Source organism: Rhincodon typus, chromosome 32 (assembly GCF_021869965.1).
Source record: "Rhincodon typus isolate 14 chromosome 32, sRhiTyp1.1, whole genome shotgun sequence".
NCBI classification, from domain to species: domain Eukaryota; kingdom Metazoa; phylum Chordata; class Chondrichthyes; order Orectolobiformes; family Rhincodontidae; genus Rhincodon; species Rhincodon typus.
The window spans coordinates 3,328,236-3,354,164 of NC_063363.1; the positions used below are offsets into that span (position 1 = coordinate 3,328,236).

Below are 25,929 nucleotides of genomic sequence, written 5' to 3' on the forward strand. Positions count from 1 at the left end.
GATTCCAGCTATACTTCCTGCTGCCTCGGAAAGCAACTAACATATTCAAAGACCCCTGCCACCCCAGTTATACTGTCTTCCATGCTCCTCCGTCAGGCAGAAGATATATAAGTTTGAATGCACGTACAAATGGATTCTTTCCTGCTGTTATCAGTCTTTTGAACGGACCTCTCAAATGTTAATGTTGATCTCTGCACCTTATCTGCACTGTATTCTGCACTCTGTTCTGCTACCCTAATGAGCTTTGTATGGTACAATTTACCTGTATAGCACACAAAACAACACTTTTCACTGTATATTGGTACATGTGACAACAATAAATCAAATTCAATAGGGGGAGATGGTTATATGGTGGACATGTCACTGGAGTAGTATTCAGGAGCTCAAGGTCTTAGGGCACAGGTTCAAATACTACACGGCAGCTGGTGGAATCCGAATTCAATAAATTAATAAATCCATGTGTTGACTACTGTAAAAATTCAGCTGGTTCACTAATTTCCATTAGGGAAGGAAATCTGACATCCTTATCCAGTCTGGCCTACATATGGTTCCAGATCCACATAAATGTGATTGACTCTTAGCTGCCCTCTGAAATGGGCCAGAAATATTCAGGTAATTAGGGATGGGCAACAAATGCAAGCCTTGCTGATGATGCCAATGTTCTAAAGAATGAACCAGTACACAACTTTCACCCAGTAAACCAGAATTTTGCTCATAATCTTGATAGCCATTTTTTTTCCTCATTATGGTCATTCACGTAGCTCTGCCCCATTAACTCAGTAGAAACAGCCCATGGAGTTATTACAACAACAAAAACAGAGTTACTGGAAAAGCTCAGCAGGTCTGGCAGCATCTGTGAAGGAAAAAACAGTTAACGTTTTGGGCCCGGTGACCCTTCCTCAGAACTGGTTCTGAGGAAGGGTCACCGGACCCGAAACGTTAACTCTGTTTTTTCCTTCGCAGATGCTGCCAGACCTGCTGAGCTTTTCTAGCAACTATGTTTTCGTTTCTGATTTACAGCATCCCAGTTCTTTTGGTTTTTAATCGATGGAGTTATTAATTTTGTTCAATTGGTTCTATCCAATTATGTCTCGGAATAAAAGAAAGACTTGCATTTTCACACAGCATCTTTCACAATCTCAAGATGACACAAAGTGCTTTGTGACCATAGAAGTGCTTTAGAAGTGTAGTGGCTGTTGTAACGTAGGAAAAGCAGTGACCAGTTTTCTTTCATTGAGATCTGATAAACAATGAGGTAAATCATCACTTTTTTTTGTTGTTGTCGAATAATGGATATTTGACCAAGTGCATTCCATTCGAACGAGTTACATTTCAATATCTCATTCGAAAGTGCAGCATCTCCAAGAGTTCAATAATTTCCATTACTTCATTGGCACGTATAGATTCCCTAGACTGTGGAAAGAGCCTATCGGATCTGCACTGACCACCCGAAGAGCATCCCAACCAAACTCAGCCCCCAACCCAAAATCCGTATTTACCATGACTAATTCACCTAGCCTACACATCCCTGGACACTACAGACAAGTTAGCATGGCCAATCCACCTAACTGCACATTTTGGACAGTGGGAGGAAACCGAAGCACCCAGTGGAAACCCAATCAGATGGAGGGAGAACATGCAAACTCCACACAGACAGTCAACCGAGGCTGGAAGCAAACCCAGGTTCCTGGCACTATGAGGCAGCAGTGCTAACCACTGAGCCACCATGCCACCCACTGTGTAGGCCTAGATTATGCACTCAAGTTGCTGGAGTCAGACTTGAGACTAATTTAGAGGTGAGAGTCCTTTCACTGAGTCAAAATGGACATGTCACAGAGCCATCCATTCACCATTAGTTTTGTTTTTTAGATAGGTTTGTTTCTTGAAGGTGGGAGTTGAACTATTTAGTTCCTATTCCTTGTTGTGCCAGAGTATTAAGAGTGAACTGAGTACTTAATGTGAGATTGCAGTCACATGTAGACCAAATCAGGTAGAGATGGAAGGTTCTTTTAAATTGATGATATTAATGAAGCAGTTATATTTTTACAAAAATCCAGAAATTTTTGTAGTAATACTTTTTGGTGCCAGTCCCTAAATTATCAGATTTTTTATGAATTTTGGTTCATAATTTGCCCTTGTGAGTTCTGAACTCATGACACCAGTGTTGCTATTTCATTGTCATAACTCATTTCAAATCCAGCTATTGTATCATTAATCCCAGTAAAGATTCCTTTTTCCCATTCATCCCACTGAGATGTCCATGTCCATTAATTCTAACAGAAGTAACCCTATTCCACTCTTCCTATTAGTTAATCTTTTGTGGTCTATTCAACCCAGTACCATTAATTTGGGTAGAGACAGTTTCCTTAATTACATTAATCCAGCTATTCCCTATTATCTCAGTAGATACAGTCCCATCACATTAACCTGACTACGTTCCTATTAGTTTCCTAATTTTACTTTGAAGACACAAGCGCATGAGAAATCTATGGCTTGTATAGAACAGATGCAACCACAGGGTGGTGGATGAGGAAAATTTGATTTTCATTATGTTCCCTCTCTGGAACCTGAAATCACTTAATATTGCCTTCTGACTAATCTTTTTTTAATTGTGTGTTCATTCTAGGGATGTGAGTCTTTCTGGTAGGCGAGGCATTTATTACTCATGATTAGTATTGATAGATTCTGCCACATCAGTGTGAAATAAGACTCATAAGCTAGACTGGCTAAGCATGGCAAATTTTCTTAACTGCTGGAGATTAAGGAACTTGTTTTCTTTATTTAAAGAAACAATCCACCATCTTCCTCATCACTTGCTAATGCCAGTTTCCTATTTCCAGGTTTTAAAAAATTGAGTTCAAATGATAACATTACCTTGGTACATTTGAACTCCCTGGGTTGTTAATCAGATCTCTGGAACACAAACATACAAATATGAAGCAGGAGCAGGCCACTCAGCCACTTGAGCCTGCTCTGCAATTCAACAAGATCATGGCTGATTGGATTACTCCACACTCCCACCTAACCTATGATAACCTTTCATTCCCTTGCTTATTAAGAATCTATCCATCACTGTTTTACAATGTTTAAGTACTCCGATTCTTCCCCTTTTGAGGAAGAGAGTTCCAAAGACATTCAACCCTCAATTTTTTCTTTCTCACCTCTGTCTTAAGTGGTGACCCCTTATTTTTAAATCAATGACCCCTAGTCATAGATTTTCCCATAAGAGGAAACATCCTTTCCATATCTTCTCTGTCAAGACCTCTTAGGATCTTATATGTTTCAACTAAGTCACCTCCTACTCTTCTAAACTCCAGCAGATACAAGCCTAGTCTGTGCAAAACTTGCTCATAACACAACCTGTCCCATTCCAGTTTTAGTCTGGTAATCCTTCTCTGAATTCCTAACATTTTCCCTATTACCTATGTTAAGCTAACGAGTCTGTTGTTTCCTGCTTTCTATCTCCCTCCTTTAGAATAAAAAAGTTATATTTGCTATTTTCCAATCTAATAGAATTCCTCCCTGACTCTAAGACTTTTGAAAAATTAAAACCAACACATCAACTATCTCACAAGCTACTTCTTTTAAATCCCTAGGATGAAGTCCATGAGGACCTGTGAACTTGTCAGCCCACAAGTTCAACAATTTCCTCAGTACTACCCTGGTGATGGTAATTTTCATGAATTCCTGTCTTCCATTTTCTGATTTGCCAGCTATTTTTGGAATGTTTCTTGTAATATAGCCTACTCTAAGATTGGTTCCAGAATGTGCTTTTCTAAGAAACTATCCCAAAAACATTCTACGAACTCCTCAACTAAGATACCTTTTGCCATCGGATTAGCAATGGTAGCTTGGAAGAAGAGTTGATAAAATCTTTGAGCAGCAGGTCTGGAACCAAACAGAGAGCTGTTTATTTTAGACTTGGTGTTGTGTAAGGAGGCAGAATTAATTAATGACTTCACAGTAAAAGGCACCTCTAGGCAGCAGTGACTATACAATGTTTTAATTTCCATTTGGAATGGAACAAAAGTGGGTCTAAGACTAGTATTTTATAAATAAGGACAACTATGTAAGTGTGGAAACTGAGGTAAATTGTGATACCAGGCCAGGAGATAGAACAACAGAAATGCAATGGCAGCTATTTAAGGAGATATTTCAGAATACTCAGGATAAGTATATTCTTATTGTAAAGAAAAATTCTGAAGGAGGAATCCAACATCTTTGGTTCATCAAAGAAGTTAAGGACAGCATCAGACTTAAGGAAAAAAGAATATAATTGCAGAAAGATGGCTGTGAAATACTAGTTCAGTAACCTGTCCATGCTGTCATACACGAGACTCAGCATACCCAGTAATGATAGAACAACACCGCACATCAGTGCAAAAAGATTTGTGCTCAGAACTTGCTGTGCTGTAGCCAAGCTTTTCCAGTACAACACTGGTGTCTAATGGCAATATGAAGACAAATCCAACCCAATCAGTTACCACCGCAAGAGCCTATTGTCATTCATCAGTAAAATGATGGAAGGTCTCATCAACAGTGCCATTAAGCAGCACTTATTTAGCAATAATCTGTTCGCTAATGGGCAGCATGGTAGTTCAGTGGTTAGCACTGCTGCCTCAGCACCAGGGACCCATTTTTGATTTCAACTTTGGGTGACTGTCTGTATGGATTTTGCATATTCTCCCCATATCTGCAGGAGTTTCCTCCGGGTGCTCCAGTTTCCTCCCACAATCCAAAGATATGCAGGTTAGATGGATGGGCCATGCTAAATTGACCATAGTGTCCAGGGATGTGCAGGTTAGTTTGATTAGCCCTGGGAAGTGCAGGGTTACAGGGATAGGGTGGGGGAGGCTGGGGGCGGGGGGGGTGGGGTTGGTCTGGGTAGGCTGTTCTTCAGAGGGTCAGTGTAGATTTGATGGGCTAAATGGCCTGCTTCCACACTGTAGGAAATTTATGATTCTAATGCTCAGTTTGAGTTCCTGAGCCACCCGGTTCCTGAACTTGGAACTAGACATGAACAAAAGAGCTGAATTCCAGAGATGAGGTACAAGTGACTGCACTTGACATCAAGGCTGCATTTGACCAAGTGTGGTATCAAGGAGACCCAGCAAAACTAATGTCAATTGGAATCAGGGGAAAATTCTCCACTGATTGTTGTCAAAAGCAGTACAAAGTACGATAGTGTGGTTGCTCAAAGTCAATCATCTTAGCTGTAGGATATCTCTGCAGGAGTTCCTCAGGGTAGACATTTTCTAGTCAACCTCTTCAGAGATGCTATAACACACTCTGGAACAGGAGAGACTTTAACAGGGCACTACCACTTCACCACAAGAATCCCATGAGTTTCTCAGGGTAGATATTTTAATCAACCTGTTCCAACACATTTCTAGGGCATGTAGAACTTGAATCTGGGTCTCCTGGCTCAGACGTAGAGAGACTAAAACTGTGCCACAAAAGCCCCAGTTTCTCAAGGTAATGTCCTGGGCCTGATAGTCTTCAGAAGATTTGTCAATTATCTTTGCTCCATCAAAGCCAGAACCGGTGATATTCCTTGGTGTTTGTATGATGTTCAGCACCGTTCATGACTTCGCTGCTGAAGCGGTTTATGTCACAATTCAGCAAGACAGTGCCAATAATCGAGGTTTAGGGTGACAGGTGGCAAGTAATATTACCATTACATGTGTGCCAGGCAATGGCCATCTCTAACAAGAGAGAATCTAGCCATCATCCTTTGACATTCAATGGGATTACCATGACTGAATCCCCTACTATCAACTTTCTAGGAGTTAACATTGACCAGAAACTGGATTAGCCATATAAATGCTGTGGTTACAACAGCAGGTCAGAAAACTGCACCAAGTAACTCACCTCCTGACTCCTCAACTGCCAAGTATAAGGCAAGTTAGGAGTGTGATGGAATATTCCCCACATACCTGGATAAGTGTGGCTCAACAATATTGCAGAAGCTTGGTACCATCCAGGAAAATACAGCCCATACTCAATTGGTACCACATCCACAAACATTCAGTCATTCACCAGCAACGCTCATTAGCAGCAGTGTGCAACATCTACAAGACGCACTGCAGAAATTCCCCAAGGCTCCTATTTAGCACTTTCCAGACCCACAACCCCTAGCATCTAGAAATACAAGGATAACAGATACATGGGGACACAATCACCTACAAGCTCCTCTCCAAGCCAGTCAGCATCCTGACTGAGAAATATATCAGCATTCCATTAGCATAGCTGGGTAAAAATCCTGGAACTCCTTCTCTAAGTGTGTGTATATACACCAAATGGACTGCAGTAGTTTAAGACCATAGCTCAATACCAACTTCTCAAGGGCAACTAGGGATGGGCAATAAATGTTTGCTCAGACAACAACTTCCACATCCCATGAATGAATAAAGAAAAGGTAGAGTCACTGAAAGATATAGCAAGAACTGCAGATGCTGGAGTCAGAGACAACACAGTGTGGAGCTGGAGGAACACAGCAGGCCAGGCAGCACCAGAGGAGTAGGAAAGTTGATGTTTCAGATCAGGACCCTTCTTCAGAAATGGGGAGGGGGAAGGGAGCTGGGAAATAAATAGAGAGGAGGGGTGGGGCTACGAAAGGTACATGGGATGGTGATAGGTGAGTGCAAACAGGCAGTGGTGGGGATTGGTCAGTGGGATGGGAGAAGTGGATAGGTGGGAGAGAAGATGGACAGGTTGGGTCAGGTCATGAGGGGATGAGAGGGAGGCTTGGACATGGGATGAGGCCCAGGATGGACATGCCATCCAGGGAGTGGGAGGGGGAGTTAAAATGGTTGGCAACTGGAAAATGTTGGCATTTGTCGCATATAGAGCGCAGATGCTCTACAAAATGGTCTCCGATTCTACGCTTGGTCTCACCAATGTAGAGGAGGCAACATTGGGACCAGTGGATACAGTAGACTGTCCATCATAGGACTCCTCCAATGTCTCAATGACACTACCCGCAAACTGGAGGAGCAACACCTCATAATCTGTCTTGGAAGCCTATAACCCGATGGCCTAAATATGGAATTCACCACTTTTAAAATCTCCCCAACCCCGGCCTCATCCCATGTCCAAGCCTCCCTCTCATCCCTGCTTCCTTGACTTTGAACTGTCCATCTTCTTTCCCACCTATCCGCCCCACCCACCTCACTGACCAATCTCCACCACTCCCTACCTGCACTCACCTATCACCATCCCATCTATCTTCCCCCACCCCACTTCCCCTCTCTATTTATTTCTGAGCTCCCTTCCCCCTCCCCTATTCTGAATATCTTTTAAGGCAGAGTTAGATACTTGTTAGGCAGGGCAATCAAACATTATCAGGGTTAAATGAGAATGTGAAATTTGAAACACAAACATACATTTCATGATCTTAATGAATGGCCGAGCAGGCATGAGGGGCCAAATGGACTAGTTCTACTACAAATTTGTACGTTCATCTCTAGTTTTTCCAATTTATATGTGAATTAAAATTTCTTATGATTATTGCAGTACTTTTATGTCAGGCTCCAATTACTTCCTTCTTTAGGCCACATCCCACCATGTGGTTTTTCCATACTAACACAAATGGCATATATTCTCTTATAATTTCTTATCTCTATACGAAATGCTTCTATATCCTGGTTTCCTGAACTTAAGTCATCCCTCTCCATTGTATCAAATACCATCATTGATTTACAGAGTTACCCCTCCACGTTTTCCGAGCTTCTTGTCCTTCCTAAAAGATATGATCCGTTTAATATTCAGGTCCTAATCTATGTCATTCTGCAGCATATCTCTGTATTACTAGTCCACTAACCTGTCTCTGCTATCATATCCTAGACTTAACACCCTTTCATCTTTGCCGTGCACTCATAGACTTTTATGGTAATTATTAGGATAATCTAAGTGGGCTGTCATCTGAAGTGGAAACAGATTTTACAACACTATTGTTCTTTTTACTGGAGTACGCAGTGCAGACTGCATGACATGAGGTAGCAAGAGAAAGGAAAGTGAATCAATGGAGATAAACCAACAGTGTCTATTGTACAAAGGCTTTGCGGCTTTGCAGAAATTGTTCAGTTTCATTAAATGGCTTTCTGCGTGTTTATCAGCCACGGTGAGGTTGGTAATCTTCGCCTGGTGCGAATTAGAGGATTTCTGTGAGAGCAAATGATTTATCGAGTCCAGTATCCAGTCAAGATAAAATTACTGAACCATGAGCTTATTGCTCACAGCAAGTCAGAGTAGAGTGAAATTGGACAGCTTCTTGCAGAGGCTGAGATTAATGAAGGAAGGCATTGCAAGTTATTATGTGTAAAAGCTTTATCTTAGAGTAGCACTGATGTAAGTTGAATATAGTACAAAAAAAACACAGAAAAAACAAGGCATTGTCACAGCAAAGTCAAGAATCTGATAATATCTGACACTGAAGGGTCATAGACCCAAGGTGAAAATTAATAATGTTTTTGTTATCCTTCAGTCTCTTATTGACCTCTCATCTTCTATCTTATCCAAGACCTGCACCAAGTCTTGTTCTCCCTCATCTCTGTGTTTGCTGATGCATGTTGGTTTGCAATCTGACAACATGTCAATAATCCTCCTTTTCATAAACCTCCCTAGCTCTGTAACCTTCCAGCTTGATCATGCCCTCCAAGATGGTACTTCACCAATGCTGACCTCTTGTACATCCCTAATTTTAATTGTTTCACCATTTGTTGATTGCTAGCTGCTTAGGCCACCAGCTCTGGAATACACTTCCAAAATCACACATCTTCGCCTTTAAGACATTCCTTGTTTTCTACCCCTTTGATCAAGACTTTACTCAGTTGTCCATCTCCATACATAGCTTGGTGTCAAATTGTAGTTGATAATGCTCCCATGAAGCACCTTTAGCATTTCTATGTTAAAGGCGTATTGATGTTATAAAGATCAGCTCTCATCTAATTAAATGGCAGTATAGGTTCAAAGGTCTGAATGGCTCTTTCCCAGTCCTATGTAACTAATTGCTACCCAGAGGACATGATACCCAACGTTCTTTAGTGCTGTTCCCTTTGTCATCAAGTTGAGCTAAACTTTTATGTATGTGTGGACATGGAGACTGGATACAGTGCCTTTTGGAACGAAAAACAGATGTGGGCCATTTTATTACAGCACCAACTTGGCACTCCTCAATTTTCAGGCAAACCCTCATGTGAACTGAAAGTTGTGTCATTATTCTTTGCTGCACCGAGTCAATGTAACTCCATTTTAACAATTTGCTTTGATCTGCATTATTAGAAGTGCCACTTTTCAGTTTGATACTGAAATAACACCATGGAGACCAGTATCCCGTCACCAAGTCACCCCTTATTCTCACATGCACAGTCCATGGAGTCTGAAAAGCTAGCTCGGAGCCAGACCCTAGAGTGAGGAGAATCCCTGTGACTCCTATTTATATCTGTCAGCCAGAAGATGATCCACCTGTTCAACCTCATTCCAATCACTACAGATACTTAGGTCACATTTGCTCTTTAAGTTGGTGTAAATCCCTAATACAATTTCAAAGAAGAGCATGGGAGTTTTTCTCTAGTGTCTTGACCAATATTTATTTCTCAAACAACATCCTAAAAATACAGATAAATAGACATCATCACATTGCTGTTGGCTGTGCACAAATTGCTTGTTGCATTTTCTACTTTACAACAGCAACCACACCAAAAAATTCCAGGATTCAGCTTCCTTAATTGGAATGAAAATAGAACTGTTTCTTCAGATGAATCAGATGAGACTATTCAATCATTGATAAACAGAACTTAGTCTCAAAGTGTCATTAAAGTGAAATATTCTAGCTGGATTACCAGAGGTTGCTGTGTCCTTCATCATCATCATCATCATCATCATAGAATACCTATAATGTGGAAACGGGCCCTTCGGCCCAACAAGTCCACACTGACCCTCAGAGCATCCCATCCAGACCCATCCCTCGTAACCCACCTAATCTACACATCCCTGAACAGAACAACTTTCCATCAAAAATTCAATTCTTAAACATTCTGCTTCTATAAAACTGGTGATATGAATAAATTGTCATTAAAAAGAACTATCATGAACACAATATTATAAAGTCAATGACTGGAGATGCTTATAAGTCTTTAAACATATATCATAAGAGACTCAAGCACCCAACACCTCCTCTAACCTTTGCAAATACAGTTAAACAGCACCTCCTCTCACCTTTGCAATCAATATAAAGTTAAACTCACAATTAAGTATTCATGGATAATGTGCCAGCTTTGAACTCCAAACCTTGACCAACAATAAAATTATGAGTATAACTTTCAGGGACCTAAGTGATTGTCCTCTACAGGTTTTATTTGAAGGTCTATTAAGTTAATCAAACATTCCAAGGTGAAAAAAATTATTATTTTATCATGCACATATAAATTATATACAGTAACTGCACAGAAGGAGGTCATTCAGCCTATCGTGTCTCTGCTGGTTCTTTAACAGAGAAAATCAATTAGTTCCACTCCCCTACGAGGCAGGCCGAGTGAGTTTTCTTGCCATATCTTACCAAATTCGCCGCACTAACTACCTATCCTGCCATATGATGTCGTTCATGTACAATTCTGGTCCCATCTTATTACATGTCATTTCCAGAACAACTGGCCACTTGGTGAATATCCATCAAAAGACTGGTATCCCTTGTGTCCGTGCCATCGTTGGGAGCCTGCTGTACACTTAGAGAAATGTTGGCAATCCGGCTTTGCCCCTCACTGCAACATTGTGGCAGTTCAGTCATGTAGTCATGCTGCCCACAGCACATAGCCCATATGGCTGATAATCCATTGCGCATACCTCATTCTCTCACCCTATTGGTTATGTAACCACCACACCTCTCACTTTACCCGTCAGTAGCTACATTTCATCTGAACATCCTCTAAGTCAGCATTACCATGTCCCCAGTGCCTCCTGTAGACTACCATCTTATCATTGTCCAGCAGGGAAACATCACAAACATCTGTCAAAGAATTGAAGCTACCTTGCTGAATGTGTTTAAGGCAAGGCTAGATAAATTTTTGAACAGTAAAGGAATTAAGAGTTATGGTGTGCGGGCGGGTAAGTGGAGCTGAATCTCAAAAAGATCAGCCTTGATCTTATTGAATGATGGGGCAGGCTTGAGGGACCGGATGGCCTACTCCTGCTCCTAGTTCTTATGTTCTTATGTACTTATGTAAATCCAAACATGAGGTTTTATTTGCAGACAGAAAAAGTACATGCAAACAAAACCAATAGAAGGAGAGGTTTAGCCCCACAAAGCAGACCAGATTTCGACATCATGACCAATGCATACTTTACAGTCCACATGGATCCTGCACCAAGCTCTCATCTATTGCAGTCAGGTGTCAGTGAGATTCTGTCTGGCTTGTAGTGCCTGACACAGCTGAGGTCTGTCATGAACAATGGAGCTTCCTCCTTTCCCTCCTTTTTGCAGCCTGCTGCCATTCCTCCAGTTCCTCAGCATCTAGCATATTGCCTCATTGCATGCTCCAATTGAGCAGAGCATGCCATGCAATGTTGATGTGGCACACTCTGTACAGACTATACTGGAGGGCTGCCACATATCAATCCAAGCAGTGGAACTGCATCTTCAACAGCCCTGTACCGTGTTCCACCATGGCCCTGGTCGGGGCATGTGCAGCATCAACACCAGTCTGGAGGTTCTTCAATAACCTCATGAGCCATGGTCACAGTGGGTAGCTCTTGTCCACCTGGATTCTCAAATGCAGCAGAGTGCTCCAGGATTTAGGCTTTGTGGCAGCTGCCAGGGTATTGGACACACACTTACAGCAAGTGTTAACAGTGAACACAGTTCATCTGAACATTAATGGATTGGAATCGCGTCCTGTAGATGAATTCTGCAGTGTGGTGAAATGGTTCTTAATGTCATGTGGGTGCAAACATTGGCACCCTGCACCTGGGGTAATCAAGCTCTATTCCCAAATCCTACTGGAATGAAATGAACCAGTGAGACCTTACAGAGATGGCATTGATCACTCTCCTGATATTTTTGTGGGTGCATAACAGATCTCACACAGGTCTCCCTTCGCTGTCTTGAAGGAGCCAGATGTGGAGAAGTTCAAAATGGTTGTCACCTTCACCGTCACTTAGAGAGGACAGCCTCTCACACCTGCAGCTTTTGGTCCCACTCCAATAAACCAGCATAATTCTGTCACAGAAGTAGAGCACTTACAGAGCTTGCATCGACACTGCACCTTGCTAATTCCCAGGAAATGAGTCAAAAGCTGAGTAACCCTGGGCCTCCTGCGACCACCACACATCCTGAGGCGTCCTGTGGCAATGAACTCTCCCTGTGCTCCTTATCCTCTGCTCCACCCTGCTGCTTCTCCTGGGGTTCTAATTGGCCCTGCATCCACCTTTGTTTTAGGCAGAAAACCACAGCAACCAACATCCCATCAGTGGCAGAGTATTGTGATCTCAGTGGAAATGACCTATGTTCAGAACAGAAGATGCGAAAGAGGCAAAAACAGAAGTTGCTGGAAAAGCTCAGTTCTGAGGAAGGCTCACCAGACCCAAAGCACTAACTCTGATTTCTCTTCATAGATGCTGCCAGACCTGCTGAGCTTTTCCGGCAACTTCTCTTTTGGTTTCTGATTTATAGCATCCACAGTTCTTTTGGTTTTTATTTATGCCAAAAAGGCTATTGGATTTCAGAAGAGTCATTGTTGACATACCCTGCAGATGAGAAATGAGCACGCTTCACCGCACAGTGAGACCTACTGACTGCACCATGAAAAAGATGGACATGTCTCCATCATCTCTCCACCTTCAAACTCAGTCTGTGCAGCAACTTGGTGAAGGGATTGCGCTGACGGAGTGACTACCAAATGTATTTGTGAAGAGAGTGTCTAACCCAGACCCACATTAACTGTTCAAAATCTAAATGTATTCAGTACAGACCATCATTACACACTCATAACAAGTGAAGAAGAGATGGTGCGAAGGTCACACAGGACCCTTGGTGGTTGCACAAATAATGGTTCATCTTTAACCAATGTTGGCTTTTTGTAGCATCATTGCTGCTAACTTCAACATCGTTGAGATCCCAAGTTCAATTTGCAAGCACCATGGTGCAAATCACCTTTGACCAGTATCTGACCCTTAACACCATCACTGCATGCAGAGCAAATGGGCAGTGAAATGCAGGGAATGCAGTTCATGGTGAACAGTCAGCACCAGACGCCACGTCGTCAGAAGTAATGTCCCCACTACCCAAGTCTTCATGTTTCTTTTCACCTTGCATTATCCTGCCAGCCCATTTCCGTCTATGCTGCACAACTGGAAACTGACTACAATGAATTTTGCTTACAACTGTCCTCCCTGCTTACAAGCCCCAACATTATACCTTCATGATGTCTACCTTGCACCACTATGATCCCCTTATAAAAGCCATAGTGGGAACCCCTGCCACTAACTCCACCACGTTCCCCCACGCTGCCCAGAGCCTGCCATGCCCTCTAATGTTGTTGTTCATATCCTCTATAAACCTCCAGTTTTCCTGAGTCATCTTTCCTGTCCTCACCTCTCCAAATGCCTCTGCTACCTCCTGCCCAACATAAAGATCCTGAGAGTAATGGACAAACTGAATCCACCAGGTACCTGTAATGATTTCCATGTTGCGTTTTCTCAATGTTCTAACTTCTCAGGGGCAACTAATGACAGGTAATAAATGCTAGACAGCCAGCGATGCCCACATCCAATGATTGAATAAAAAAAAGCTTGTTTGGCATATTTAGTAAGACAGAAAACTGAATGTTAATTAGGTAAGTCAATAAAGCAATTATCAAACAATAAGTCCCCCCTTAATTGGCACCTTGCCAATTCCTAGCGAGAAACTTACCATGCTGCTTGTCAAAAACAGAAAATGTAGGAGAAAATGCTCCCAACATCAGTATGGGCCTCACACGAGACTTTTTGTCCCATGCTGCCATGCATCTTGCCATAGCCCACAACGTTCGCACCCTTATTAAATTCTACCCATCATTTTGTTCCACTTTAAGTATGTATCATGTTTCTTTGTAAAAGTTATTATTGAATCTTCTTCCATAACCCTTTCATGCGCATGTTCTAGATCACACCAACTTAAAACACAAGTTTCCTCATGTCACATCTGGTTATTTTGTCAATTATGTTGAATCTGTGTCTTGTGGTTAGCAATCCTCTGCCACTGGAAACAGTTTCTCCTTCTTGACTTGATTAAAACCATTCATGATTTTAAACACCTCTGTCAAATCTTCCACTTTCTCTCTTTCAATCGTGCTGTCTGGAAGCCAACCCAACTTTTCCAATCTCTCCAATTTCACTGAAGTCTCTCATCTATGGTGAATCTCCTCCAAAAGGTGGGAACCACAATGGATAGAGTACCTTACCTCCTCCTCCAACTCCATTCTGATTTATCCTTCTCCTTTCTCTCCCTATCTCTCTCTCACTTTTGGTGTTATTGAATTGTTCTTGATAGGCTTTGCACTTAAATTAAACAATTGGAAATATAGGTGGTTTAATTGTGGCAGTTAATTGGTGAAAATTGCCACAGATGACTTGGTGGTGGAAAAAGCTGCCAGATTGTGTGTGATATCACTTCTGGATATAAAAATGAGAGAAATAAAATAACTGTCCTCTGCATCCTGCCCCTGGCCATCACAATCTTCCTGAAACCCAGAATCGAACACAGTGCACCAACTGAGGCCTAACTAGCTGAAATAACTTTACAGAGGCTGGTATCCTGTCACCAAGTCACCCTTTACTTACATGTGCATAGTACACTGGCTGTGGCCAGTCAGCTCAGAGTCAGTGCCTGCAATCAGGAGACTCTGAATCCCCTGTTATATCTGTAAGCCAGGGCTCCCTGATTGGAGCTGTTAACTTGAGCCAATCAAGGATCTCAGTCAATAAGGTCCACCTGGTTCTATTCATGACCCTAGTGTTTTAAAAGGTTTGTCATAACTTCATTGCTTTTGCGTGCTATTCATCTATAAGTGGAGAATGGGTTTGAGAAACGTATCAGCCCATGATTTAATAGCAGAGCAGACTCAATGGGCTAAATGGCCTAATTTTGCTCCTATATTTATGATTGTAATAAAGCAAGGATTCCATATGGCCTTTTTTTTAGTAGCCTCTTTAACTTGTTCTGCCAAATTTTAAAGATTTAGGTATATACATTCCCAGGTGCCTCTTCCTGCCCAATGCCTTTTAAAATTGTAGTTTATATTGTCACTCAGTCTTCTCACTAAAATGTATCACCTCACATTTCTCAGTGTAAAATTTAATTTGCCATGTTTGCCCATTTCATCAAGCCGTCTCAGTCCTCTTGAAGTCTGAGACTATCTACTTCATTGTTTACTTCATATTTGAGTTTCGAATCCACTACGGACTTTGTTATTATGCCCTCAGTATCAAATCCAGTTATTAATTTAGATTAAAGGGAGAAGCATAATGCAATACAGTGAGTGTAACAGTTTTATGAGGATTTGTTTGTTTGGATTTTTTTATGGCTGTGCTGTCCTTTAAGCAACATGACTTCTTAATCTAAATACATTTCATAAAAATTCTTTGTGAATAGAGAGAGAACTTTGGACTTAGGAGCAGACCAAGGCCATTTGCACCTGACATTTAATCAGCTCATGGTAACTCCACTTTCCTGTCTGCTCTTGCCCCCCACATAGTTTTGACTCCCTGCTCTGTCAAAAATCTATTTAATTCAGCTTTGAAGATTTAAAGAACCAGCCTCTATTATCTATGTGGAATAGAATTCCACAGACTAACAGCACTCAGGAGAAGAAAATTTCTCCTCATCTCCTTCAAAGCAAGTCCTCTTATTCTTGAAATTTGTGCCCTCTCTTACAAGGGAGTCTGTTGTGTGCAGTCTGTTGTACAAGATAATCATTCTGAAGGGATTATTATTCATGTTACATTGGCTCCATCCATTCCACTGATGCCACACACAGTCTGTGAGTTGAGTCATAAAGTCATGGAGTCATACAGCACGGAAACAGACACTTCGGTCCAACTTGTCCATGCCAACCAGATTTCCCAAGCTAAACAAGTCCCATTTGTTTGGCCCATTTCCCTCTAAACCTTCGAAGAGTCTATATGTAGTTATTTTTTTTTCCATCATGTGGGAAACCTTTATGTTATGTAAGATCAGTGCATCTTCTGTAGATATTCTATGGTAGTATATCCTCCTAAAGTTTACACACTTCTTTCTCACTAATTCTCCATGTAATTCACATCACCACTTTCTCTTACTACTGCCCAATATGGTTCTTTATCCACATCCGGCCAAATTGAGGTATTGGAAATCTCAAAATAAAGAACATCTGTTGAATGAAAAATAATATTGATATAAAAGGGCGTAATGTCAGTTTACAGTGGTGTGGTGAACAATTCCTAAATGTAGTCCATTCTGAATTGTCTGCAGTCCCTTAATCTGATTCACTGCACAGTCCTGAGTACAGATCAACCACTGGCTGGATTATAAAACCCCTTCACTCACACCAGGACCTGCCAGTTACCGTCGATAGAAACGTTTCAGCTGATAAAAGTCTGTGAAATAAATGCTGTTAGAATTTGACTGAACATTAGCTGTCATTAACTGTAGGCAGAATATTCACACCCAACCAGCTCCCATCTTGCTACTGAATCAGCCAATCAGAAAATATCTCTGAATGCTAACAAAATGGGAATCATATTTTACTGATTTACCTTTTCTAGTTATTTACATTGGGTCTAAAATGAAGAAAAAGACCATTCACCCCATTGGTCTAATTCAATGTTTGCGTTCATCATGTTTCCCCCTCACTTTAATTAATCTCACTGTTCCACAGCCTTCAATTCCTTTCTCCCTCAGATGTTCATCCACCTTCCTCCTTAAATCTATACTGGAAAGATGTTTCCTCTTGTGGGAGACTAAAACAAAGCGGTTATAGTTGCCTCTGTTTCAAGACAGAGACGAGGGGAAATGTTTTCCCTCAAAAAAGGGACATTAGGCTGCAGAATTCTCTTACCTAGGTGGTAGTGGAGACTGAGTCCTAAAATGTATTCAAGGCTGAGTTAAATAGATTTCTGATAGATAAAGGGAGTTAAGAGGATGGGGACAGACAAGGAAGAGAAGCTGAGACCACCAACTGGATCAATCATAAACTTGTTGAATGGTGGAGTCATCTCAAAGGGGCCAATGACCAAATCCTATTTCTAAATATATCTGTTATTTGTCTCAACCATGCTGTATGGCATTGAGTTCCAAGTTCACTCCCTATTGTCTAGGAAAAGAGGTTTCTCCCAAATTCCCATGTTTCCCAATTGAAGAATTTACATTGTTAAGGCCTATACAGGCCACGAAAGGTGAGGGAGACAAGGAGGGGGCTAAATAAAAATGGAGCTGGAAGTGGAGACTCCTAGTTTTTTTTTATTGATTTATTTTCCTAATCAATCTGTTCGGACATGTTATTACACACTTCTGAAGCAGGTGGGACTTGAACCCAGGCCCCCTGGTCCAGGCGTTGGGATGATACCACTGCATCACAAGAAGGCTCATGGGGACCCTCATTTTTTTCTTAAATTTAACCTATTTTTCTAATCAATCTGTTCAGACATATTATTACACACCTCTGGAGCAGGTGCATCTTGAACCCAGGCCCCCTGGTCCAGGGGTTGGGACTCTCTCTCTGTACCACAGGAAGGCCCTAGTTTAGTTTTATAAACACCCATGCATACAATTGAATATTTACATACGATTTCCTAATTTTGGCTTCAACTAGATTTGTTAATTTTTTTTGAAATTTTAACCTATTTTTCTAATCGATCTGTTCAGAGATGTTATTATACTCCTCTGGAACAGGTAGGACTTGAACCGAAGCCTCCTGGTCCAGTGGTAGGGACACTATATCTGTACCACCTGAGGGCCCATGGGGCCCTAGTTTTGGTCTCACCACTTGAGTGAAAACATCTGGTCTAAGTCTACCTTATTAAACCCATTCATAATTTTAATGATTTCTTTTAGGCCACACTTTATCTTCCCTTTACTGGAGAATAATCCCAAACAGTTCTGTCATTGCTGCTTGTTAGAAATCTTTTAGTCTTGGTACCATCTTTGATTTTTTTTTGCACTATCTCTAGTGTCTTTTGTATTTTTTTTATAATTTGGAGATCAGAACTGTTCACAATGCTCCAAGTGCAGTCCAACCACAATTCTGTGCAAGTTATTTCTCTGCTTTTCATTTCTATCCCTCAGGAAATAAACCTCAATGCTTTTGTTACTTTTTCTAAGCCAACATGTTTGTGGTTCAAGGGGATATTGCTGTGTATCAACTGTCACTTCTGATTTGTAACTTACACTTCTTTAAGATATTTCATTGTATTTTAAGTAACTGTTGAAAGATGCGTATCACTCCAAGTCATTTACTTTTTCCAGCAATCACTCTTCAACACCTGATCTCACGTGACGCTGCCAGTACTAGTCAGACAACTTGTCATTCTTCATAGATCAACTGTATTCATTTGACATTAGAGGTACTGTCTGTGTAATTAGACCTGACGCTCTGAATAATATAGGTGGAATTCTAAACACAACAGATGACTTTCACACGGACAAGCTCTGGGTTATTCATTTTGCCTCTGCTGTTCTAGCACAGATTTAGAGAAAGATTCATACCTTACAGGGTTAACCTGTGGTGCTCATAAAACATTCATTTAAACAAGAGGATTGAAAGATTTCTGAAGAAGGGCTAGGCCCGAAATGTCAGCTATCCTGCTCCTCTGATGCTGCTTGGCCTGCTGTGTTCATCCAGCTCTGCACCTGGTTATCTAGGATTGAACAAGTAGCAGGTTGCTAACAGATGGAGAGATTAACCAACTCTTGAAGCAGCGGTAAGATTTAATGAGCGAAATTTGGGGAAGGGGAGCCTGATTTTGTTTAACCTGTTCTGATGAAAATAATTGATCTGAAATATTAACAGTATTTTTCATCTCTCTATAGATTCTGCTTCCTGTGCTGAATATTTCCAGCATTCCCTGTTCATGTTTCAGGTTTGTGGTCCCACAAGTGAATATAAAAAGAATCCATGCTGTTTTGTTCTTGATTAACCAGCCGTGGTGTGCACTAGGGAAGGATGTTTGTTCAGAAGTAGGGGTGTCATCAGATCAGTGATGGGAAGCTAATCCCAATCGAATACCAGCACTCATCTGCAGTGGACAACAACCAGAGAATCGCAGTGTGCACAGAAAAACCTACAAGAGAAACAATAGACTAGGGGTAAGGGAATATTTCAAGTGGATTTTTAAAAAAAATCTTCATTTTATTTCAACTGTTGATTATGTTGTGACAGTTTGCAGCATTATGTGGGGCACAAACCTACCACAGTGACAACTGCACCCTGTACAAGTAATGGTCACAAACACAGAAAAACAGAAAGTGCTAGAGAAACTCAGCAGGTCTGTCAGCACTGGTGGAGAGAAAACAGCATTAACATTTTGAGTCCTGTGCCCTTCTTCAAATGAACTAAAAATGTAACTGTGTTTTCTCTCTGCAGACCTACTGAGTTTCTCCAGCACTTTGTTTTTCTGCATTTCAGATCTCCAGTTTTTAAGTAACTGTTGAAAGATGTGTATCACTCCAAGTCATTTGCTTTTTCCAGCTATCACTCTATAATTTCTAATCACATATGACACTGTCAGTACCAGTCAGACAAATCAGATCTGCAGTTCTTTGTTTTATTTAAGTCATGTCAGTCCCATGCTGGTCAGCTACAGGGCACTTAATTAACTCCGCAACATGCTGATTCAGAGAACTTTACATCATCCCACTCATTATTGTTATCTGGTATTGTTGTATCTCCATCTGGACATGTTTGTGTCCCTGCCCTTAATCCAATTCTATTAACATGTGCATCTACCACTTCAGGTTTGGAGTAGTCTATAACCAAAGGAAATAACATTCCTCTCACAGATGCTGACTAACATGTTTTCAGCATCTTCAGTCTCTTTCATAGACTTTTAGCATCTGTCGCATTTTGCTTTTAATACCACGCCGATGGTTTGTTTTGGGAATTCAGGGTCCTTCTTGAAATGGTTCAGCAGGAGAGCAGCAAGCTGCTGTACTGTCAGTACCCACCTGAGGGCAGCTGTGAGCACATTGGCAGCTGATGGCACGGTGTAGGGTAGAAGGAGGAGTCATCTCCATGAAGATAAATTATTGTGGATTAGAAACTTCACCTCACTGAAACTGGAAACAGCACCAGCAATGTACAATTCTGAGCAATTGTGTGATTGCAGTAGAAATAGTCTCAGCTTCCTTTTTTACCAGCATCCACCTTTTGTCCCAGTGTACTGCAGATTGATCTAGTTTTCAATGATGCTCCTGACTAAACGATGCTATTTCTCTTTCTGACCTGTTTCCATTTTTTGTCAAACATTGGTTGTGCAAGGGTCGAGTCAACATGAAGTGTTTGGCTTCACAGCTCCTAATTTGGGGGTGGGGAGGAGGATCAGTTTTTAAATTAGTTGTTCACTGGATCTGGGTGTCACAGACTGGACCAATATTCATTGCCCATCCCAAACTGCCCCTTGGATTGTGTGGCATGATACGGACAGTTAAGAGTCAACCACATTGTTGTGTGCTTGGAGTCATGGGTAGGCCAAATAAGGTAAGGGTGGCAGATTTCCTTCCCTAAAAGGACAACAGTGAACAAGATGGGCTTCTACAAAAACAATGACACTGGTCACCGTTAGCCTAGCGTTTTAAAAAAAAAAGTCCAGCTACTATTGCTGATTTCATATCTCACCATCTGCTTCAAACCCTTGTCCCCAGAACATTTTCCTGGAGTTTTGGATTGCTTGTCCTGTGACAAAACCGCCACACTATTGCCTCCCCTAATAGTGGACTCTAGGAGGGGAACAGGAAGGGGAAGAGTGGTGAGATAGGCTGTTCTGGGGGGGGTTGGTTGGGGGGTGAAGGAGAGAGAAGGATTCCTGGCAGGGAAGGTATCAATCTAATTGAGATTCAAATTGATACATCAATATCAGGAATTTTCATGGACTTTTTTGGGACAAACAGAGGGCCATTGATTATTGACAAACAACCTAACTCCGAAATGGTTCTGGAAATGATTAACTAAAGCTTACTTATCCATTGAAATCTCAACAGCACATATTTCCCTCCTGTAGGGATACTGAGGGTAGCAATAGCAAGGTCACATTGGGTTTTGCTTGACTGTTGCCCTAATGTAAACAATGGTGGTATAGTAGCTCCATTTTCGTAACCACATTAAAACCATGTACTGTATCGAGAATATCCACCTGCACAATTGTAAACACAAAAGGCTGCATACCAATATATGAATTAGGATCAGAAGTAGGCCATTCAGCTCTTCATGCCTGCTCCACCAGTCAACAAGATCATGGCTGATTGGATTGCTCTACATTTCCACTTAACCCAAGAATTTTGCTTATCCAAAATCTATCAGCCTCCGCTTTAAAAATATTCAAAGGCATTTGAGGAAAAGCGTTCCAAAGACTCCCTGCCCTCTAAGAAAGAATTTTTGTTCCATATTTGTCTTAAATGGATGACCCTGACTTGTAAACAAATGTTCTTGGCTCCAGGTTCTCCAAAAAAAGGAAACATCCTCTCCATGTCCACCTTATCAGGTCCTATCATGATCTTGTCTGTTTTCATCTGTCTGCTAAATGTTGGAAGGTCTGTTAGCATTAGTGGGGAACAGAGACCCCCAGCTTCTTGTTGACAGATTAGTTCAAACCTAAAGAGTCAGACGTCTTTGTCAATATAATCAGATGAAGCTGCATAGACATGAGACAAATTCATAGAGAAATAGCAAGTGGAATGTTCTAAATGAGCCTCTCCATGAGAAGTTTGAAGTTCTGCTTCAGATTCTTGCACATACAATTCAGGCTGACACTTGCAGTGGCGTTCTGAGAGAGAGCTGCAGTGTCAGAGATACCACCTTTCAGAGGAAACATTAAACTGACATCTGTTTTAAACATCTATCTTCTCACTAGAGATAAAGATTCCACAGCACAACTTTGGCAACGAGCCGGGGAGTCCTCCCTGGCCAAAACTTATTCCTCAATCAAAATCACTAAATCAAAATGATCTTGTCATCATCAATTGCTGTTTGTGGGAGTTTGCTGAACATTTTTGGTTGCTGAGTTGACTACTTTTACAACAGTGATTACATTTCAAATATGTTTCATTGGCTGTGAACCACGTAGGCACCCTAGTGTCATGAAAGACGTTGTGAGATACAGATGTCTTTGAATCCAAACTCCAGGAACTCTTATTGAGGTGAATGTTGTGCCATTATGTTCAGGAAGCAGTCAATTATCTCAGTCTTTTCTCAATCAACATCACTAAAAAGGGCAGGTTAACTTGCAGGCTTGCTAGCTGTCATCTCTGGCTTGTATGGTTGGAGTTGCAGCAATAGTTCTGAAGATTCTCACATTTAAATGGCTCTTAATTGCACAACTTTAAGCTTATAGTTCATTTTGATGTAAATGTTTATGGTGAGACGAATGCATGCAAGCATAATCCTTTCTTTGGTGACTATAAAGAAACAATCCAGTCCTATTTTACATCAAAACATAAAAAGTAGGAGCAGGAGTGGACCATTCGCCCATTTGAGCCTGCTCCACCATTCAATATGATCATGGCAGATCATTCAACTCTACAACCTTACAACCGCTTTCTTTAATCCTTTTAGCCCGAGGAACTATACGTCTTTCTTGAAAACATTCAATGTTTTGATCTCAACCGCTTGCTATGGCAAAGAATTCCACAGGCTCTCCATTCTCTGGGTGAAGAAATTTCTCCATATCTCAGTCCTAAATGGCCTATGCTGTATTCCAAGACTGCGACTCCTGGTTCTGGATTCCCCAGTCATCAGGAACATCCTTCCTGCATTTACCCTGTCTAGTCCTGTTTAAATGTTGTTCAAGGATTTTTTTATTGTATGTGTAGAGATTAGGGTTAGAGTTTAATTTTGCATAATGGAACAGAACCGAATCAATTATCCATGTTGCATCTCCCTTGTGTTTTATTCCTGTTGACTTTAATCCAAATAAAAATCAAGAGTGATGTAAAATGGGCTACTGATCCACCATCAACAATTCCATGCTATCAAAGTCAATCAGCTCCAATATATTGCAAGTAGAAAAACAGAAGTGTGACATATGCTGGAATTTAGTGCTAACAACAGAGACCTGACATAAAAGATTCCACAGCACTGTCTGAAAGTGTTTGTTTTGAGATTGACACAAAAGAAACAAGCTAGACATTTATCCCCTCACTGTTTCATAAATGAAGCACTTGGTATTTGCAATACAGAAACAGGTTAGTCAAACATACTGGTTTTTGTACATGCTCATGAGCCTTTGCTCACCCCTCTTCACCTCACCCTATCATCATAACCTTTAATTCTGGTCTCCCTCATGTGCTTGTATAAATCCATGTAAAAACATCCATTTCAGCCATTCCTGTGGTAGTTAGATCGACATTCTCCCTACTGCCTGACTAAAGTGCTTCCTCCTAATTCCCTACTGAATTTTATTAGTGACTAACATTTTTGACCTCTGGTTCTGAACTGGGTTTAATTGTCCATATAACAGAAGGGTGGCAAAGTGGCTCAGTGGTTAGCATTGCTGCCTCACAGCACCAAGGACTTGGGTTCAGTTCCAGCCTCAGACAATTATATGTGTGGAGTTTGCACATTTGTCCCATGCCTGTGTGGGTTTCCTTGCATTGTTCAAAGATGTGCAGGTTAGGGTGGATTAGCTATGCTAAATTGCCCTGTAGTGTCCAGGGATGGGTAGGTTAGGTGGATTAGCTATGGAAAATGCAAGGTTATAGGGTAGGGGTATGTGTCTGGGTGGGATACTCTTCAGAGAGTCAGTGTGGACTTATTGGGTCAAATGGCCTGTTTCCCCACTGTAGGGATTCTATGGAAGTGACTGCACCTTTAACACTTACTTATTAACAAGCAAACAACTTTGAGATGCCCAAGGAATGTGGTAGGCACTAACTAAATTAAGACTTTTTTATGAGCTTTGCATTGATTACAGTATAGGGATAGGGTATGTCTTCTACATCAGACAACAATTTCACAATGTTTCAATTAGTCTCACTTGCCTATGTTACTGACCAGATCAAACTCCCTCAAACTATTCAGAAGATAGCCTGGACCCTAACTTTTTCTTATTTTAAAGGTAAGTGTAAGGTATTGCATTCCAGATGCAATTCGATTGGTCAGGCTAACAGATTTAAAGCAAAAGTCATTTTATTCACCCACAACAGTTAAAATACAACAAAAGAAACAAGGAATTGGAATAACTTAACTCTATTGGAAAACTTAACAGAGCAATAGATATAGTAACTATTACTAATTAACTATTCCAATATAGCAACATCCCATAAACACAGCCCAGGCAAAAGGCAAATTCAGAAAACAGATTATTTCCCATATAGTTCTGCAATCCAGGATGAAAAAACATCAAAAGGCAATTCCAAGAGATAGAGAACTTCAGTTTACAGAGTAGCAAAAAGATGCGTCACCTTTTCACAACTATCCTGGGAGTTTGACCACGCCCCTTCAGGCTGCTTCTGTTGTTCCAATTTTAAAAAAAAACCTAAGCCTTAACAAGCTGTTTACTCTCTTCCAAATGGCTCTCCATGTCTTGCTCAATCTCTCTTTTTAAAAAAACCGGGACAAAATAACCTCTTAAAGCCACAGCATCATACCACCTGCCATTTCTGTGGAACTCACCAAGAAAAACATTTGCAGGGCTGTGGGAAAACAGCAGGGGAGAGCAGCCAATTGGATAACTCTTTCCAAAGAGGCATAATGGGTGGGATGGCCTCCCGCGTTGTATGACTTTTGACGAGAGACCTTTCTGATACTTCCTGGTGTGACAGTCAGTAGTTAGTCCCATACCCATGCTGGAGGTAAGGAGTTGTTTTTTTCCACGCAGAGTGTTGTGAATCTTTGGAATTCTCTACATCGGAGTCTGTGAATGTTCAGCTGTCACGTGCATTCAACACGGAGGTTAATTGATTTTTGGTCTCTTAGGGAATCAAAGACTATGGTGATAGCAGGTGAAGATGGAGTTAAGGTTTAGGATCAGACAGGTTCAAGGGAACATGAGTGGGCTACTCTTCCTGTTTGTTTCACTTTTATGTCGTAATAATTCATGCTGTTGTTAGGGCATTAACTCACTAATCAATTCTAGCAACTAAACACTACACTACAAATTGCGAATCTACACAATTTGCTGTTGATTTTACGATGTTCCACACAAACTGCATCCCACCCTCAGCCTCCCCAACGTTTTCAAGAAATTGCTGGGTTTGAACTTTAGTTGTCCGTTAAACTCACTGCAAAACATTTGAGTTTATAATCAACAGCACACATACTCTTTTAACAATGGCATTGCATTAACAATGAACACAGTTAACCTCTGTAGGCCAGAAGGGGAACAATTCAAATTGTGGAATCTCATTCCTGCATGGAGCAAGCACTGCTTAGAGATTTTCTCAATTTTTTAATTCAAAGTCTTACTATTTCTTTTTTTAACCATTTTTATTCTCTTTCTTTCTCTTTACTACTCATTCTGCACTTAGTTTGACACTAATTCACCTGATTTTCTTCTCTGCCATTCCTCTATTTCTTTCTCTATCCTGCATTCTCACTGATTAAGGAGATAGATTGTTGGTTCTGTTGTTCTTCAGAGTCACGAATGGCTATTTCCTTCAGCATATTGTTATTAGTTCTCATGTCCAGCAGGTTACAGGGGCAACCATTTTCAATGCGAAGCACAAGAGAAAATGATAAATGTACAATACCCCACTCCTGCAAAACGGGT

General features: G+C 41.1%; 1 protein-coding gene across 1 annotated transcript in view; it reads right to left on the minus strand.

The window, feature by feature from the left end:
- LOC109927053 (TEN1 subunit of CST complex) overlaps positions 1-24,708 on the minus strand; it is a 42,248-nt gene extending 17,540 nt beyond the window's left edge. The window contains exon 1 of the mRNA XM_048615511.1: positions 24,623-24,708. The gene's annotated coding sequence lies outside the window, so the exon portion shown is untranslated. The remainder of the gene's footprint in view (positions 1-24,622) is intronic.
- Positions 24,709-25,929: the final 1,221 nt, after the last annotated feature.